Here is a 21,228-nt window from a genome sequence, read left to right on the forward strand (position 1 = left end):
TAAGGAGGTTGCCTTCATTGGAAATTCATCCTCCAGGATTTCTCTGGTTTCAATAGTTATGACACCAAAGGCAAGGATAGGGAGTTGTATGATCTTCCTTGGGACCTTGGCTGTTACCAGAGTTCCAACTCTACAGGTGAGTGTAGTGTCTCTACCTGAAGTTGAGATGCAGTTAGTTTTTCTTTAAAATGCATTTCCCCTCATTGGCCTTCTTTCATCATCTCCTGCTTTCTTGGGGCATTTTAGAGACCACTGTAACCCTGGGGCTGCCACCAGCCTGGTGAATGTCCAACTATGCAGCCATTTCTTTCTTCCCTCCCTCCTTCCTTCCTTCCTCCTATTATGAGGGATGAGCAAATAAAGAAATTAAATCATCTCAGTTGCCTTTGAAATCTGGAGTGGATTTCTTCATGAATCAGGATAGTAGTATGAGTGTGTGATGGAGGGGATCCTTATGACATGGGTTTTCTGAGCTACTTAGCTATAGGGATCAATACTGTATACTGTAGCCTTTAATAGGCAAGGATAAGTGTAACACAAAATAACAACTGTTATCTTATAGAAATCTGTTTGATGCTGAGGGTGTGGTAAGAAATATTCTAAGCATATGGTGTTGGGTAACCTGGAAAATTTTGGTTGCCTTCCAAAAGCCAGCCTTTTCTAATCCAGATTAATCACCACCCTAACATTTTCTGGTGATTATTCCTGAGTGAAAGGGGATGCTAAAAATTATTAACGTTATATAAATCTGAGTGAAAGATGCCTTTCCCAAATATATATTTATTTATTTCCCTGCTATTACCTCTATTGCAAGACCTCCAAAGAGCCATTACCTTCTCCCCTGCAGCTCTGGTTTGCATGGTGATGTATGCTTTCTGCAAACAAACCAGCACTGTGGAGAGAAAAGGCAGTGGCACCATACAAACTGGTGCTGCGGAGAAGAAGGTGCAAGTAGCACACAAAAAGAGCACTGTGGGGGAGAATACAGTGGCACCACCCAGGCCATCACTGGGAGAAAGAAGGGGGCAGCTGCCTGGGGGTTCTCAAGGGATGTAATAGTGGGGAGGGTAACTGGGGCTATAAATCCAGGACAAATGGTAAACTGGCCAGGACAACAGGTATAAATTGGGACTGTCCCAGGGAAACTGGAATATATGGTCACCCTAGCTATAGATTGTCAACCCCACAAGGTAGACCAGACTAAGAAACTAACGCCATATAAGTCAGGCCTACTTTTATTGTAACAGCTATCGTCATAAAATCTTGCAAGTCTGAATGTGCTTCGCACTCCCGCCCTTTATCTTCATGTGAACTAACGAGGGGCTTGTCTGAGATGTTTTCTCACATTATTTTCTTGGTCCAGGCTCAAGCCCTCTTATCTGACTGTTGCCTTAGTAGTAGCTCTTCTTCCTGTCCTTCAAGGCCATTCCCTATTCCTCTTCATAGATCTTACTTTCTGGAAGATTTTTTCCAACAGAATATAGTGCAAATTTTCACAGATCCACCACATATGTAGAAATGTAGCCATCTGGTTACATCCCCTCCAACAGTTCACTAAATAATACATATGTTGTTATAGATATATACACTATTCATATTGGGGCTAAATGCCATATATGAACTACCTTCAGCTACCATTCTTGTATGGAGGTCGGTAAATAGCCCTCTGACTTCCATAGGTTTTGCCAGTCCTTTTGTCGCGTTTACTTACCCAAATCTGTGTGTCCCAAACCTCCTGGCTAGTTCCATCTCTATTAGTAACTTACGTATTTTAGAAATATTTTTTTTTCAATTGTAAATAATAATTCATTATTAATTTGTTGAAACTGGTCAAGTTTGTCATTTCCTTTACCACATTATCATTAAAAAAAAAAAGATTTAAGTTGAATCCATGTTAACCAAGGTATCTGGCGGCCAACTTTAAATTCAATCTTATCTTTTCCACATAACAAATCATTGTTATAAAAATCTCTTATTCTATATAACTACATTCTCTCCATGGTTTGAACTGATTTGTCTTAGATGAATTGTAAAAATGGGGAATTGCCCTTTATCAGTTCTGCATGTCTCCTCATCCATACTTGAAACATAGCTTTAGTAAATATTTTCTTTATATTGTATATTTTTCTAAGATCCTCTGGAAAAAAGAATAGTTGATTTATATAACTATCCAATTCTTGTACATCAATCTGAATCCATTGTTTTGTTGTATCTTACAATATAAACAGATGTGCTAATTGATAATATAATTTTAATTATGGGATTCCCCCATCTGCCCTGTTTCTACAATCTATAAAAAAATTTCCTCTTACCCCTCAATCTTTTAGTATTGTTTTTTTTTCTCTGCCATATTTTTAAAGCATTTTTCTGGAATTTTGACCAGTAAGACTTGAAATAAAAGGTTAGTTTTGAAAATACCATCATTTTAATAGCTGCAATTCATCCTGCTATATTCAAATATTTCTTATGCCACCTTTTATTTCTTTTTTAATTTTCTTCCAAATAAGAATATGGTTATTTTCAAATAATTTATTATTACTTTAATAGCATTCATTCCTAAGTATATGAAAGATTGACATGCCACTGGTATATTTAAGTTACTAGATATCTCTTTCTGCATTGAATGTGGTGTGTGAAGGAACATTAGCTAAGACTTCTGAAAATTCACTACTAAACCTGATGCCTTTGCAAATTCCTTCATCTCCATCTTAATATATTTTGCAGAATCCCCAGGATTTGAGAGAGTTAGAATGAAATCATCAGCAAATAAGTTTAACCAATAGCTTTCTTTTCCTATCTTCTTAATTTCTTTGTTATGCGATGCTACCGCTGAAATTCATATGACAAGATAGAGAATTTTTCTGTTAATTTTTCCTGGAGTTTTCTTTAACTCTATCAAAGTTCTGGTTATTTTGAAGAGAGTGGAAATAATCTCAATCTCCTTGAAGTCTGAACATAAATGAAACTTCCTGTTCATATCTTATCCCTCATTTTATAAATTCTTCAGTATGAGCTTGAAATCTCTTGTGTGTATAAAGGTTTGAATCCGTTGGACCTGAAGAAGTGGAGAGGATCCTTATGACTGTGAGCTCAGCCACCTACTCTCTAGATCCATGCTCCTCCTAACTAACTAAAGCTGCCAGGGAAGTATTGTGTGGGTGGGGTCTAGTGGTGCTGAATTCTTCCTTGAGCAAGAGGGTTGTTTCTCCACCCCTTAAGGAGGTATTGGTCTGCCTCCTCCTCAAGAAACCATTGCTGGATCCCAGCATACTGGACACTTTTCATCCAGTATCTAACCTTCCCGTTTTAGGGAAGAGGATTGATAAGGTGGTCATGCAGCAGTTTTCAGTTTCAGAGGACTCTAGATGAAGCGTCCTCCCGTCCTTCAGTCGGGATTCAAGGCTGGGTATAGGGCAGAAATGGCATTGGTCACACTTTTAGATGATCTCTCGCAGGAGTGGGATGGGGGTTGTTCAACCATCCTTGCTCTGCTTGACCTGTCAGCAGCCTGCAATACCATAGGCCATGGTGTTCTTCTGGACTGGCTCCAGAGACTGGGGGTGGGCAGCGCTGTACTGTGCTGGTTCTCCTCCTTTCTCTGAGGTTGATTCCAATCAGTGATGACTGAAGAGGAGAGACCCCACCCTCGGCACCCACTCTGTGGGGTTCCGCAGGGTTCAGGCTCTTCTCCTATTCAGCATCTACATGTCGTCACTGGGTAAGATCATCCGTCACCATGGGGTGAGGTATCACCAGTATACTGATGATACCCAGCTGTACCTTTCTGCTCCTGGCAACCTAAGCAGTGCTGTTGATCCTGGTGCCTAGAGGTTCTGGGGACCTGAATGGGGAAAACAGGCTTCAGCTGAACCCTTGCTAGATTGAGTGGCTCTGGGTTTTGGGGCCTCTGACTCAGGGGCTATGCCACCTTTGGTACTGGATGTGGTTGCACTGCCCCAAACAGGCCAGGTATGCAACTTGGGGGTCCTACTAGATGCGTGACTCCTACTCAAAGAGCAGGTGGCAGTCATGGCGAGGAGGGCTTTCGCACAACTTCATGTTGTGCATCAGATGCCCAACATTCCTCGACCGGGAAGCTCTGCTCACAGTCGCTCATGCCCTGGTCACCGCCCAGATAGGCTACTGTAATGTGCTTTACATGAGACTGCCCTTGAAGAGTATCCAGAAGCTTCAGCTGGTGCAAAATGCAGTGGCATGAAAGTTGTGTGCCCCTAGAACAGCACACATTATACTTCTGCTCCGCAAGCTGCACTGGTTGCCAGTTTGCTTCCGGGTCCAATTCAAGGTGCTGGTTTTGACCTTTAAAGATCTTCATGGCACGGGGCTGGGTTGTTTGAGTTGATTACATCTGCCCACCTGATTACATCTGCCCATCCAGTAGGTCTGGCAGAAGTGGTATGCTGCTGGTACTGTCTGGCGAGACCCAGGAGGTGGGCCTTTTCTGCCATGGCACCCACTCTAAGGTGAGATTGGCCCCAACCTTGATATCCTTCCAGAAGTCCCTTAGAACATGGCTGTGTCAGCAGGCCTGGGGAATCTCAAGGAAATGGTGATGTGATAGATGGCTGCATTGTTTTTGACATCAGTTCTCTCCACTATCTTGTTATTAATAATATTGTTGATGTCTTTTAATTGTAGTTTTTAACATTTGGATGTTATGATTGTTTTTATTGTAAGCCACCTAGAATCACTTTATTGTGAGATGGGCAACTATATAAATGTGATAGGTAAATAAATAAATAGCTGAACTTACACCCTGGGCGGATGTGGTTGATTTATCCCTTTCTTGTTGATGTTTGTAAAATACACATCAAAATTTACAAACCAGAATAGTAGCCAATAGAAAAAGTGCTTTGTCATTTAGTCAGCAATTGTGCTGAGTCATTATGGCTGAAAGGAAGTTGAAAAGAGAGATGATGCAATGTATGCTGCTATTGGATAATTGATGTATAAAGGTACAATTCTAACTTTAATTCTTGCTTGAGTTACTCCATCAGTTGTTGGATGGAATAACAAAGATCAACATCTAGGTCTTGGCTAGAACAATATTCAATTGCCCTCTCTGAAGATCCTTGTCCTCCATTCTTTCTTCTTCATTAATGAATGAAGGTGCTGCTTCAACTCTCTTTGAATCTTCCATATACACCTTTTTTTCCTTTATTTCTTTGTGAAACCAGCAAAGGTTTTAGCCAAGTTTGAACAGCAAGATTTTAATATAGCTGATTCAGGGGGAGAGCAATTAGTTCAGCATGTCCCTTTCCCCAGTTACGAGCCACTTCTCATTATTTTTTGGCACTTAAAACCCAAGCTAACTAAGGCTCTGTTTTGATGCAAGGCTATCTGGGTTGTCATTTCTCTGTTATGGCACCACCAAAAGACACTTTAGTTGAAGATACAATCTTGGAGGACTTCCGTATTCTGTGCTACATCAGGCGGCTTAGAGGCTATCCTAGAATTCAAGATGCCCAACATGAGTAGACTGAGAGAGGGAGGAAAATAATACTAGGGCAGGAAATCCAGTGAGCAAGACTGTGCACATATAATGCCCGAGAAAGCTGCGGTTTTGTCTACCCTGAGAGCATCACTTTAAACATGGTATTGTTAGGTCATCTTAGCAAGCCACCCCTACAAGTTAGGGATAATGATGATGGTGATTGTAAGAGTTATTGAAATAATGTATCCAAAGTGTTTTATTAACCCTGTGAGAATACTTACAAACTGTACCTGTGTCAGGTGGCACAGTGAGCAACGAGCAGCCCAAAGAGAGGCCTGGGCTGCAGCAGCCTGGGCAACTCAAATGGCCAAAAATTGGCTGGGCTGCCACTGGAGTGATAGTGGCAGCTCAAACAGGACCAGTGGCGACAGCCAGAGAACCAGGACCATTGGAAATCGGCCTGAAATCTGGCTTGTAAGCCGGCGCCCGGGCAGCAGTGGTGGCCTAAGTGGGCCCAAAAGGCCTGAAAACTGGCCTGTTTGGTTCCCGGGCAGTGATGAAGGCCTGAAGACCAGCAGCAATGGCCAAAGTACTGAATGCAACAGCCTGAGTGAAGCATAGGGGGCCTGGAAGGTGGCTGGATCGCTGGCTGGGTGGCAGTAGAGCAGCTGAGTGACCTGAGGAGCCAATTCAATGGCAGTGCAGCATGAGGAACAGCCTAGGTGGTGACCAAACTGGTGCCCTCTAGCCTGTCTAGAGAGGACAGAAGTGTGTGGGGGTCCCTCCAGTGTGTGAGAGTTGGGCCTCCCTCCCTAGTGTGAGAGACAGGTAGGGGAGTCTGAGGGTAGATGTGTGTGTGTGTGTGTATGAGTGCATGAGTGTGGTGAGGACACTTGCTTCCCAAGTGGGAATTGGGGAGGGAAGAGAAGAGAAGGGGTCAGGTGCCTCCTGCTGATTAATGAGAGGGGCCAGTAAAGCGGGCACAGTGGTGAAGGGGCTGGGGGTTAGTGTTCCAGTCACCATTGAGAATGAGAGCTGATGTGCTGGGGAACCTGCTACCACCCTTCAATTGATTAGGTGTATTTGTTGACATATGGTTGGATGGAGGGATCCCCTAACAAGGGAAAACAGAGGCCCAGGATTGGGGGGAAATGGAAGCTCTGGGGAGTTTAAGGTGGATTACACTATTCAGACGGTGATGGGGAGGGGATGTTACGACGGGAGTCAGAGGGCAGGCAATTCTCAGGGAAGGTGGCCACAGTGTTGATTACTGGTGGCATGTTCCAGCCCTCTGTACTCAGACCCAGGCCCCGGATAGCAGACCCATGGAGGCTCTGGCTTTTGGCTGATGCTTTGTAACGCCAGGTCAGTTAACAACAAGGCCCCCCTTATATGTGATTTGATCACTGAGGACTGGGCAGACCTAGTATTTCTAACCAAGACCTGACTGGGCCCTGAAGGTTCATGGTATGGCACCATCTGAGACCCCAGGGCAGGGGAGGAGGGGTAGCAGTTGTCATCCGGGAATCTCTGCTGGCCTTCAGGGGCACTGCTCCATAAGTGGCCAGTTGTGAGACCCTATTCCTGAAGTTGGGCTCTCAAGAACAGTTGGGATTGTTGCTACTGTACCAGCCTCCCTGCTGCATAGCAACCTCCCTGCTTGAGCTACTGGAAGCTGTCTCAGGGTTGGCAGTGGAATTCCCCAGACTTATGGTTCTGGGGACTTTAACCTGCTATCCCTGGGGCATGCCTCAGAGGTGGCTTGGGAGTTCATGGCCACCATGGTGGCCATGGGCCTTTCCCAGATTATTCACAACCTGACTCGGGACAGTGGCCTCACACTGGACTTGGTTTTCTTGTCAGAGCACTGGCAATGTGACCTGAAGGGGAGTTAAATCTGTCCCCCTTGTCATGGTCAGATCACACCCTGGTGGCATTGAGATTCTCTTATACTAACCCCCTCTGCAGGAAGGTGCAACCCATTCAATTGGTTCACCCAGTGGGGTTCCAAAGGGAGCTGGGGATTATACCCAAGGATTTGCTGCATGGTTCAGCAGACGCCGTGGCCGCCACTTGGAATTGGAAGGTGGCTGAGGCCTTGGGCAAGATCGTGCCCATGCAACCTCTCTTGATGCAGCAACCCTGATACTCCCTGTGGTATACGGAGGAGTTGAGGGTCCTGAGAAGGATTAAGAGATGTCTAGAGTGGAGGAAAACAAGGACTGAACCCGACTGAACACAGGCTAGAGCCACTATTAAAACCTACCTCGTAGCAGTAAGAGAGGCAAAAAATCAATATTTCTCCACTCTTATTGCATCTGCCAACCAGTGGCCCTGTTTAAGATCACTTGATCTCTTCTGGGAAAGGTGGCCCAGTAGTCCACCTGCAAAGTCATGCAGAAGAGTTTTCGGGGCATCTGGAGGATAAAATCGCTCAAATCTGTTCCCAGTTGGATACCAAGCGTCTGGCATGGCCTGTGGAGATGCTTGGGGTAGATACTTACCCTGTTATCTGGGAACAGTTTGATCCTGTTGAACCTGAGGAAGTGGACATCATCCTCCAGGCTGTAAATACCACCACTTGTCAATTAGATCCATGTCCCTCCTGGCTGGTTAAGGCAGCTCATGAGGTGATGAGAGGGTGGGTCCAGGTGATGGTAAATGTATCCTTGAGGGAAGGAAAGTTTCCAGTTGCCTTTATGGAGACACTAGTGTATGCCCTCCTCAAGAACCCATCGCTGGATTCTACCATACTGGACAATTTAAACCCAGTCTCCTACCTCACCTTTTAGGAAATGTGGTTGAGAAGGTGATGGCATTGCAGCTCCAGAGGATCCTGGAGGAAACAGATTATCTGGACCCTTTTCAGTCAGGCTTCAGGCATGGATATGGGATAGAAACAGCATTGGTCACACATTTGGATGATGTCTGGTGGGAGCAGAATGGGGGTGGTACATCCATCCTTGCTTTTCTTGACCTGTCAGCATCTTTCAATACCACTGAGCATGGTAAACTTTGGATCAGCTTGGAGAGTTGGGGGTGGGTGGCACAGTTTTGTGTTGGTTCACTTCCTTCCTCCAGGGTTGGCCCCAATCAGTGTTGATAGGGAGCATAAGGCCGCCAGTACGGCTGTGGGCAAGGGGCTGGAAAAAAGTTGCACCCCAATTCAAAAATGGAGGGCGGAATGGGATTTGAGATCGAATTTTATGCATAGAAACTGTTTTGAATAGAGATTTCCGGAACGGCCGATTTTGGCTATCCAGGAGGAAAATTCATGATGCCGGAAGTAGGTGCGCGGGCCGGGGGGCAGAAAAAAAGTTGCACCCAAAATCAAAAACAGGGCAGGACGAGATTCTGGGTGGAATTTTATGCTTAGGAACGGTTTTGCAGAAACATTTGCGGAACGGCCGATTTTGGTTCCCCAGGAGGAAAATTTGTGACACCGGCAGTAGGCAAGCGGCCTGGGGGGCAGAAAAAAAGTTGTACCCGAAATAAAAAATGGAGGGCGGGATGAGGTTTGGGGTGGAATTTTATGCTTAGGAACGGTTTTGCAGAGACTTTTCCGGAACGGCCAATTTTTCCCAGGAGGAAAATTCGTGATGCCGGCAGTAGGGCCAGGGGGCAGAAATAAAGTTCCACCCGAAATCAAAAACGGAGGGTGGGACGAGATTCAGGGTGGAATTTTATGCTTAGGAACGGTTGTGCAGAAACTTTGGCGGAACGGCCGTTTTTGGTTCCCCGGGAGGAAAATTTGTGATGCTGGCAGTAGATGCGTGGGCTGGGGGGGCCAAAAAAAAGTTGGACCCGAAATCAAAAACGGTGGGTGGGTATTAATAGAACAAAAAAAATTTTTTTTTCTTTTCTTTTTTGTTCTATTAATATCTAAGATCTATCTCTGGACTACACTTCTAGATGCTGGTGAGTTATCTTTTTATTCTCTGTCATGGAACGTAATGGGTGGAAATTGACAAATGGACTTTGCTATGATATGGAAATGTTTTATGGATTTTAAATAGAGGATTTTATAAATTGTTAATGGTTTGCCTTTTTTATGGGATTAAAAAAATTTCTTTTTTTTCTTTTTTGCTTTTTTTTGGCTCATAAACATATATTGGATTATGAAACTGCTGTTGGATTTTTATAGCTGAGTTTTCCCTTTTCTCTACGTTGAACTTAAAAGCTTGAGAACTGAGATGTTTATATATTTTATTATCTATATTTGGGAACAATATAGTCAGCTTTCTATAGCTGGGATTATAACTGCTGTGTTGTTAGAGAACTTGGAAGAAAGCTGTTGCTATTGGATTATAATTGTTGTTCTTTGAAGATCTTGAACATTCTACTGCTTACAATGGCCTTAAGAGGGAAGAAGGATCAAGAAAAGGAAGGAGAATCAACAAGAACTTTTACAGAACTGGCTGAGGGGGGTGGAGACGTGAAAAAAGTACTAGATGCAATTGCTGCCTTAAGCCACCAGATGGACCAAAGAGACACAAAAATGAGTGAAAAAATAGACAATTTAAAGAAGGAATTGACTCAAGAATTTAGAACTGAGGTTCAAAAAGTGAAAGATGTGGTGGATGATTTGTTAACTGATCTCAAGAAAACTCAAGGACAGGTACAGTTGTTAGAAATTAAGTCAGAAGCAGTTACTAAAGATATTGATCGAAACCTGGATGCTATTGCATTAGCAGAAATGAGGGAGAAAGAATTCATACTGAGATTGAGATCAGTAACAGAAAATTCTGGGGAAGATGTAAGAAAATTTATTACTACCGCATTAGCACAATTTTTAGAGATGGAAGAACAAGATTTAAATTCTGAAATAGACAAAGTTTATAGAGTCAATTCACGTTATGCTAGAGAAAAAAGATCCCAAGAGATATACTAATTCATTTTGTACGGAAGGTCACAAGAGAACAAATCTTGAAAAAACATTATAACGATGGATTGAGTATTGCAGGTAAAAAGGTGATTATCTTAAAAGAAATACCTTTAAGAATCTTGAGAAAAAGAAAGGACTACTCCTTCTTCACAGATAAATTAAAGCAACATGGTATTTCTTTTAGATGGGAGAGATTAGAAGGAGTATCCTTTATGTATAAAGAGCAAAGATTTAGAATAAATTCTGTTTTAAAGGCAGAAGCTTTTTTGGAAAAATATAAGGCAGACTTTTGCAATGCCCATAAAGAAATAGAAGATAAAGAAAAAGAAAAGACTGCAGAAGACATCGAAACCAGTGTGGACTTAACAAAACTTGGGGCTTCTGGAGTGGATTATAAAAAACTTTAATATAAATATACTTATGAATTACAAATACTTAACTTGGAATATAAATGGAGCAAATGCCGCTCAAAAAAGAAAGAATTTTTTTTATTTTTTAAAGAAACTGAATTTGGATATAATTTGTCTGCAAGAGACACATATTTGTAAAAAAGATATTAAGTATTTGGTTCGGAAACAAATTGGAGAAGAATTTATGTCGGCTGGACCAAAAAAGATTAAAGGAGTTGTTTTGTATATACAATCAAAATTGAATCCACAATTGATTTTGACCGATGATGGAGGAAGATATGTGGCAGTTGAAATTAGTATACAAGGGGTCAAAACACTACTTGTTGGACTATATGCCCCAAATGTTGATAAAGGGATATTCTATAAAACTTTGATGGACAAACTGATGGACTTACAATATGAGAATTGGTGCCTTATGGGTGATTGGAATGGGGTGATTTCCCCAATGGAAGACAAACAGTCCCCAAAGGGACTGAGACTTAAACAAGGAAAACTTCCTCAAACATTCTTTGATTTGAAAGACATGTTGGATTTACAAGATATTTGGAGACTTTTAAATGGAAATTCCAAAGAATATACATATTATTCTGAGAGATTTAAGTCCTTTTCTTGAATAAATATGTTTTTGTTTTCTAAAACTTTGATGATGGATGTTACTAAAGTTGAAATATTACCTAAGACCTTTTCAGACCATAATCCTGTTAAATTGACTATTAAAGGGGAAAAGAGTACATTTCGATGGAGATTAAATGAGACAATTTTACGGAAAAACGAAATAGTAGATATTTGTAAAAAGATAAGAGAGTTTTTTCAATTGAATATGAATGAAGTCACTAATACACAGACTTTGGAATGCTAGCAAGGCTTATATGAGAGGTTATTTCATTCAATATAATGCCCAGTTGAAAAGAAAAAAACAAGAGAAGATGCAATTGATTTTAGATGAAATTAAAAATAAAGAGATTGAGATGAGGAACAATCCATTGGATGAGACTTTGAATACACAAATTAAATTTTTACAAAAACAAATATCAATGTTGATACAAGAATTAGAAATTCAATTGAAATTTGCGAAACAAATATTTTGAATCTGCGAATAAACCAGGTAGATGGCTAGCTTATAAATTGCGTAAACAAAGACAGAAAAGATTAATTTCTAAAATACAACATGAGGGGAAAGCTTTAATGGATAATGCAGGCATTCAAGAGGCCTTTTTCTGTTACTACTCATCATTATATAAAAAACAAGATGTTCATTTAGATGATATTGATAAATATCTGCCTAAACAAAAATTACCTATTCTTACTGATCAACAGAGAAAATTACTTAATGATCCCATCACATTAGAGGAAATGTCAACTGCCTTTAAGAAAATTAACTGTGGAAAAGCACCTGGCCCAGATGGTTTATCAGCGGCTTACTATAAATATTTTGAGGAGGAGCTTTGCCTTCCTTTACAAATGACTATGAATTCAGTTTTGGACACAGGAGTAATGCCAGAAACTTGGAAAGAAGCCCATATTACCTTGATTCCAAAAGATCAACAGGATTTGACCTTGACAAAGAGTTATAGACCAATATCTCTATTTAACAATGACTATAAGATATTTACAACAATTTTAGCGGAAAGAATGAAGAATATTCTGGTAAAATTTATCCATCAGGATCAAGCAGGATTTTTACCAAAAAGACAAATTAGAGATAACATTCGAAATGTTTTGGATATATTAGAATACCTGGAACAACATTATGAAAAACAAGCAGCTTTGATATTTTTGGATGCTGAAAAAGCCTTTGACAATTTAAATTGGCCCTTTATGTTTAAAGTTTTGGATTCTATGAAATTTGGGGAAAACTTTGTTAAATGGATTAAATCAATATATATACCACAAACTGCAAAAATAATTGTTAATGGAGACTTTACTAGACCATGTGAAATTCAAAAAGGTATGAGACAAGGATGCCCCGTCTCCATTATTATGTATATTGGTTTTAGAAGTATTACTTAGAGATATTAGAAAAGATGATAGCATTTTGGGAATAAGAGTTAAAAAAAAAAGAATATAAGTTAAGAGCCTTTGCTGATGACCTAGTCATTACTTTAGAAAACCTGTTGGAGGGGTTGAGTCATTAATGCAAAAATTTAGAGACTTCAGGTCGTTAGCAGGGTTAAAAGTAAACATACAAAAAACAATGGTTTTAACTAAAAATATGGATTTCCACCAACAGAAGAAACTGAATGAAATAACTGGATTTACAATAGAGAAAAAAATAAAATACCTGGGAGTATATCTGACATCTAAGAATGCTGGTTTATTTCAGAATAATTATGTTCCACTCTGGACAGATATTAAAAAAGATGTAGACCGATGAGAAAAGTTACAATTGTCATTATTAGGAAGAATATTGGTAATCAAAATGAATATTTTGCCATGAATTTTATATCTTTTCCAGACAATTCCAATATTGACTTCAGAAGCACCCTTTAAACAATGGCAACGTGATATTTCTAAGTTTATATGGCAAGGGAAAAAAACAAGAATAAAATATAAAGTTTTGCAAGATGTGAAAGAAAGAGGCGGTTTGGGTCTTCCTGATTTGAAATTGTACTATGTAGCTTGCTGTTTAGTATGGCTTAAAGAATGGATTACCTTGAGAAATGATAAAATTATTAAATTTGGAAGGTCACAATTTGAGATTTGGATGGCACGGATATTTGTGGTATGATAAAGTTAAAGTTAATGTGGACTTTAAAAACCACTATATCAGAAGATCTTTATTAAAAGTTTGGACTAAATGTAGACCACTTTTATGCCCTAAGATGCTGATGTGGACCTCTATACAAGAAGCTTTCTATAGAACTGAAACAAGAGATAAAAACAAATGGATGAGATACAAAGACTTATTAGAAAAAGAACAAGGAGAATATAAAATTAAATCAAAAGAGCAATTGGTTTTAGAAGGACATACTTTTCAATGGCCTTCTTATATGCAATATAAAGAAAAATTTAAAATCGATAAAAAAGAATTTGGATTTGAACAGAATAAATCAGAATTTGAAATTCAATTATGTGAAACAGATGAACACTTAATAGCAAAAATGTATAAATTATTGTTGAGAGAAGAAATGGTTGAAGAACAAGTTAAAGAATGCATGATTAAATGGGCAAAAAATATTGGACATAATATACATATGCACCAATGGGAAAATATGTGGTCTAAAGGATTAAAATTTAGTTTATGTTATAATTTAAAAGAATTTTTTTATAAAATGATGTATCGATGGTATATGACACCCCAAAGACTATCAAAGATGTATGGGACAATTTCCAACGTTTGTTGGAAATGTAACCAACAAGAAGAGTTGTTTTATCACATGTGGTGGACATGTAAAAATGCAAAGAAATTCTGGACTTAAATACAAACCTTGATGCAGAGCATACTACAAATACAGATTCCATTTAAACCAGAATTATTCCTGTTGGGGATAATGGATTTCCAAATAGGAAAACATCTTATTAGAATTATTCAATACATGATTATCGCAGCAAGACTTCTTTATGCACAATTTTGGGAAACCCAGACACTACCAACAATACAAGAATGGTTGTTAAAACTGATGGAAATGGCAGAAAATGATAAACTGACTTGTTCATTAAAAGAAAATTCAAATAATTATTACCTTAAAGAATGGAAACCATTGATGGACTATTTGCAAAATGCAGGTGGGTGAAGCTTACATGGGGATTTGAAGATTAGATTATAAATGTAATGGGATATTCTTTGACAAAGAATTATTCCTACTTAATGCATTAAAAACTAGCACTTATGACACTTATATTATTCTTAAAACCAGAGATAGATTGGAAGCTATCTATTTTTCATGTCTTTTTTCTTTTTCTTTTACTTTATCTCACCTTTTCCTTTTCTTTATAATTTGTATTTTCAATTTTCTTTTTCACTTCTAACTCTTAACTTTGTAATCTTAAAAATTTCAATAAAATACTATTAAAAAAAACGGTGGGCAGGATGAGATTAGGGGTGGAATTTTATGCTTAGAAACTCTTTTGCAGAGAGCATTCCGGAATGGCCGATTTTGGCTCCCCAGGTGTGAAGGAATGGTTGGATGAAGGCCGCGCTTGAGGAGATAAGCATTCCCTTAGCACTCAACAGGAGTGTGGGAAGTATAAAAAGATGAGACTGGCACCACCCTAAGGAATTCATGGTGTTGTGCCTTGCTGCCTTTGGAAGTTAGATTCAGTCTCGAGAGATTCTGTCTTGAGGTGGAAGCTAATAAACACAACAGAACTGTATCTGCGCTGTCTCAGGGAGTTCTTTGGGCTGAACCTGACACCGGGTGGAAAATTTGTGATGCTGGCAGTAGGCCAGGGGGCAAAAAAAAGTTGCTCCCGAATTGAAAAACTGAGGACGGGATGAGATACGGGGTGTAATTTCCTCCGTAGAGAAATGGCTGATTTTGGCTCCCTGGGAGGCATTCAAAAACGGAGGACTGGATGAGATTCGGGGTGGAATTTTATCCTTAGAAACAGTTTTGCAGAGAGTTTTGTGGAACGGCCAATTTTCGTTCCCCCAGGGCAGTAGGCATGCGGGCCAGAGGGCTGAAAAAAAGTTGCACCTGAATTCCAAAACGGCAGGCGGGACGACATTCGGGGTGGAATTTCCTGCTTAGAAACGGTTTTGCAGAGAGTTTTGCGGAAGGGTTGATTTTGGCTCCCCGGGAGTATCATTTGGGATGCCAGCAGTAGGCGCGCAGGCCAGGGAACTGAAAAGAAATTGCACCTGAATTCAAAAATGGAGGGTAGGACAAGATTCGGGGTGGAATTTTATGCTTAGAAACTGTTTTGCAGAGATTTTTGCGGAGTGGCCGATTTTGGCCCCTGGGGAGGATAATTCGGAATGCTGGCAGTAGGAACGCAGGCAGGAGGGCTGAAAAAAAGTTGCACCCAAATTCAAAAACAGAGGGCAGGACAAGATTCGGGGTGGAATTTTATGCTAAGAAACGGTTTTGCAGAGACTTTTGCGGAATGTCCGATTTTGGCTCCCTGGGAGGAAAATTCGTGATGCCGGGCCCATGGCCCCTCCTTTGTGGTGAGCTGCAGAGTTTCGTACTCTCCCCTCTCCTTTTTAACATCTATATGAAACTATTGGGTGAGATCATCCAAACCATGGGATGTGGTATCATCAATATGCAGATGATACCCAGTTATAGATCTCCATCCTGGGTGATTTGAGTGGTGCTGTGACCACCCTTTAGCGGTGCCTGGAGGCTGTGGGGATCTGGATCGGGTGCAACAGGCTTCTGGTAAGAAAGAGTGGCTGTGGGTTGGGGGCTCCTCTGTACCTTGGAGTTTACCATCTTTGGTTCTGGAGGGGGTGGCACTGTCCCAGACAGACCTAGTGCATGATCTGGGGTCCTCCTGGATTCACAACTCCTGCTCGAGGAGCAGATGGCATTCATGGCCAGGAGGGCCTTTGCTCAACTACATGTCGTGCGTCAGTTATACCCTTTCCTGGATCAGGAGGCCCTCTGGTCACTCATGCCCTAGTCATCTCCCGTATAGACTATTGCAATATGCTGTACATGGGGCTACTCTTGAAGAGTATCCAGAAACTACAGCTGGTTCAAAATGCGGCTGCATGGGCAATATTGGGTGCCCCAAGGATGGCACATGTTACACCTTTGCCATGGGAACTGCACTGGGGGCCAGTTTGCTTCTGGGTCCAATTCAAGGTGTTGGTTATCATCTTTAAAGCCCTACATGGCATGGGACCGGGTAACCTGAGAGACAATCTTATCTCCATTATATCAACCCGTCCCACCCGGTCAGGCAGAGAAGGTATGTTACGGACCCCATTGATGAAAGAATGTCGACTGGCAGGGCCCAGAAGGAGACCCTTCTCTGCCATTGCCCCCACCCTATGGAATACTCTACCCCCAGAGAGAGGGGAGGTTGGCCCCTACTCTCCCTACGTTCCAGAATGGGGTGAAGGCCTGGCTCTGCCAACTCGTGTTGGGTGAGAAGAGAGGCTACCAACCCTGGGGATGGCTGGCACCTTGAAGATGCTCCCATAACTTTTATTTGCTATCAGTATCTTAGAAGCCATTATTTATGTATGAACATGGTTTTTTATTGTATTTTAATTAATATTTATTCTTGCTTTACTATAAACCACCCAGAGTCACTCTTGAGTGAGATGGGTGGTGACTAAATTTGAAATATAAATTTTTAAAAATTATTAATATATTATTTACTTGACAATAGGGTTGAACTAAATGATCTCAGATGATGCCTGATTGAGAACATTTCTGAGATTTTCTTTTCTCAGGTGTCCCAGAGAAAGAGCCCTTTGCTGAATATTCTACATGTAATCTCTACCATTTTTGTGGTGGTAACAATTTTTTCTCATACAATATTCTAGAATGCTGTTAGGGCAAAGCCATTGTGAAGGAACAGAATACTTCTGATTTAGTTTGGAAAAAGGACAAGCTCTCTGATTCTGCTCACTGCAGGATAATCACTCTACTTAGAATTATTAGCAAACCATATAGAAAGTAGCTCTACGAGAGATATTAGACTGGATGGAACAGGACAATATACTGAGAGAAGCTGTTTGTAAGGTGGGAAGTTCTCATTAGCTCAGGGATTAGACTTCCAACATCTGGTTGAGAAGTATATGAGTATGCCAAGGTGAGTCTTTGTACCTTTTTTGTCTATTTCAAACACCTTTTGATGCAATGTCTAGGGATCAACTTTATTGATCACCATCCGCTCTTGCACATCCTTAGCTCCATAATATTGCCTTCCTTAGGAGATGTGAAACAAGAGTACATTCTTCCCCACCACCACCAACTTTACTTAATGCTAGGTAAACTCTTAGGTTTGACTGGAATATGCTTAGAAAAATGGGAATCCCAGAACATCTCATTGTCCTCATGGAAAACCCATATACAGGTCAGGAAACCGCAATCCAGACAAAACTAGGCAAACACACTGGATTCAGGTTAGCAAAGGAGTAAGACACGGCAGTATACTCTCCCTTTATTTATTCAATCTATAGGCTGAATATATTTTAAGGGAAGCTGGATTGGAAGAGCATTTGTGTGGTTTTTAAATTAGTGGAAGAAACATCAATAATCTGCGCTGTGCTGATGACGCTGCTCTGATAGCTGAAAATGTAAAAGATCTGCAGGCTCTTAGTCAATAAAAACAATGAAAAAATGGGACTAAGATTAAATATAAAGAAGACCAGACTAATGACAACAGGTAAAACAACCAAACTTAGAACTGACAATGAAATTATTGAAGTGGTGGATAGCTTCTGCCTTTAAGAATCAACCATCAATGGTAAAGGAACAAGGAGTCAAGAAACATGCCACAGACTGGCACTCGGTAGAGCACCTTGGAAAAGATATTCAGATGCCATGATCTGTCTGTACTTGCAAAGATCAGAATCATGCAAGTAGTGCTATTCCCTGTGACACTCTATGGAAGTGAAAGTTGGTCAGAAGCAGGATAAAATGAGTATTGACACTATGGAATGGTGATATTGAAGAAGACTCCTGAGAATGCCATGGAGAGTCAAGAAAACAAACAAATTGATTATTGAGTTCTCATTATACAAAGACCTAGCTCTCTGGAGAAGGTTCTAATGCTGGGAAAGGTGGAAGGAAGGAGAAGAGGATGACCAGCAGCAAGGTGGATGGACTCAGTTACAGAGGTGATGAGTGCACCATTGAAAGACCTGAAAGACCAGGTTAGGGGCAGAACAACATGGAGAAAATCTATCTGTGTGGTCACTAAGAGTTGACACAGATTTGATGACACATAAACAATCAATCAAAAACTCTTAAGTGAAATGTTTTGATGACACCAATTTTCATCCCTATGTATTGGTGGAAAAATGAATAGCAATGTTATAGCGATATGCAGCTATTCATATCTGAACTAGAAAAGGTGCTTCAGAAGGGACATAGACATGCTTGCCATTCCTGTCGGAGCCTCTTTAAAAATGTTGCACTCTTTCCAGTTTCAGTTGGCAACTGCATGACTCCAGGAATTGGGAGTGTTTGAATTAAGGAAGCATGATGCAACATGATGCAATAAGGTTATTGTGTGGTCTTCTCTCCTCCTTAATAGCTCCATAATTATTTGAATTCAGAGATAAAGAACAAAACGTAACTAAAAATAAATGTTAACAATCTAGTTCATGGCAACTTCTCTTAGCAAATTATACATCTAATTTGACTTTAATGAATCAATCATGTCTGAAGTTTTTGTACAGATTCAAATTCAGATGACTAACCTATTTTAGGTTGGTAATAGGTAAATGTGATACTGATGCAATCTTGAACTGTATTTATAAAAACATTGCATCCAGATCAAAGGAGATAGTAATGCAACTGACATCTATACTGGTTCAACCACATTTCAAATATGATATTAAGTTCTTGGCACCACACTTTAAAGGGGATATGGAGAAAATGGAGTAAGTTCAAAAAAAGCCTCCAGACTGACTACAGGTCTAGAAATCTATGAAAATCTATGAAAAGGATCTGGGCACATTTAGCTTGTAAAAAAATAAGATTAAGGGAAGATAGGATAGAGGTCTACACCATCTAAAGGCTTTGTGTGTTGGAGGGGATAGCCCTGTTCTGTAATGAAACCAAGGACAGAACAAGAACCAATGGGCTGAAAGTAAAAGAAATATTAGAAGAAATATCCTGATGATAAGAGCTGAAAGCCAGTATGGTGTAGTGGTGAGATGCTGAACTAGGAGCAGAGAAAGCCAGGTTCTAGTCCTCACTTACGCATGAGAGCCAGTTGGGTGACCTTGGGCCAGTCATTCTCTCTGAGCACTCCAACAAGCTGGCTGAATTAAAAAAAAAAAAATCATGTTGTATCATGCATTAATAAGCTTTGCTGTAAAAACAAGCAGACTGTGTAACCAAGTGGAATAACAGTAGGAACAGCAGTAGCAACATCTGATGGTAAAAGCAGTGAGATAGTCTTCCTAGAAGAATAATAGATCCTTCCTCTGTGGAAATTTTCAAATCAGGGCTGGATGGCTCTATTTCAGGCATATTTTAGTGGCTTCCTGCACTGAGCAGGGAGTTGGAACCAATGAGCTCTGTTCCAGCTCATATGTCCTATGCTGTCATTGGCTCCATTTCTAAATATGTAATTTTTGTGATGACACTGAGGCTTATAAAATAAAATAGCCTATTTTATTTACAGCCTATATAATCATACTTGTTTGTCACCTAAGCCGCTGGGATGACGAGTTTATCCTTTTTTCACAGCAGTATGTCTCTGTGAAAGCCATAATTTGATTTACTAGCATGCCCCAAAAGTTTCCTGTATTTATTTGTTTATTACAATAATCTGTATGGTGCCTACTCACTAGACTCTAAAATCTAAAAGCTGAGATTCACTGCGTGCACGTGATCAATCTGTGCAGAGATTAATTTCTTCTGCGAAAACAATTACATCTTACAGTGGTTGCAAAACCCGAACTATTATATACATACATATGAAAATATTTCCCATTCTAACATAGGGAAGAAAACACTCCCTGTACAGAGGAAACTTTATTATGACATTAGAGGTATCAGCCATAACAACAAAAATGCAGATAGGATCTGGAGGAGAAAGGATGGATTGAGAGGTGAGCAGTTCTCTGAGTAGAAGAAAAGTTTTTGGATTTCAGAATCCCACTTAACAGAAGCCCTCTTCTTGGTAAGACAAAACTGGCTTGTCTTAAGTAATCAGTGGACTACTGCTTGTTTCAAACTTCATGCCTTAAGTTTTGATGTGCAGCTGAAGGAAAGAGATGAGCGTGTCAATGTCACTAGTGATGTATTTCTTTCCTGCCCTGACTCTCAATTCTTTGAGTCTTCCATCAATGTTCAAGCAAGAGTGGTTTAATGAGGTGCCTTGATGAATTTCTCATCTTCTGTTTCATCTGACTGTCCCTCTTGAACTGGCCAGTGAAATGTCTCTCATTCCAGCCCACTTCCTGAGCTACTAGCTGAAAGTCTTACTGGAGGCAGCAAACTTGCCTTGATAGAACTTTCAAAATTAGTGCTCAGGCATGCCACAGTGTTCACTTACTTGTCCAAAATCTGGGTTGGCTTAAATCTGAAAGGAGGTTGCCCACTTTGCTGCTCCTTCATTACAAGGCTAATGATAACTTCTACACAAAAGCAGGTTTCTGGATCTGTGATCATTCTGATCACACAAACACAGAAAGTGGGGAAGCCATGACGTTTCACAGAAATGTGCAGTTTGCACTGAGAAAGGAAGACAGTAAATTTGATGGATTCCTTATCATATTTGCCTGGCAAGAACTCCTGGGTCTACTTGGTTCCCTGCTGTAACAGTTGCCATTTATGGTGGTTGATTCTGTCCCACCTGTTGGGCTAGTGGATTCATAGCCCAGGCTAGCCAATTAATCT

At 40.5% G+C, this 21,228-nt stretch overlaps 1 pseudogene; it reads left to right on the top strand.

Moving 5' to 3' along the window:
- Positions 1 to 864: 864 nt before the first annotated feature.
- Positions 865 to 10,747, top strand: LOC148215184 (uncharacterized; annotated as a pseudogene).
- The last annotated feature ends 10,481 nt before the right edge of the window (positions 10,748 to 21,228 follow it).

This window comes from Python bivittatus, unplaced genomic scaffold (assembly GCF_059951505.1).
Source record: "Python bivittatus isolate LINGU-HERP-01145 unplaced genomic scaffold, Pbiv_v1 ctg000400_np1212, whole genome shotgun sequence".
Lineage (NCBI taxonomy): Eukaryota > Metazoa > Chordata > Lepidosauria > Squamata > Pythonidae > Python > Python bivittatus.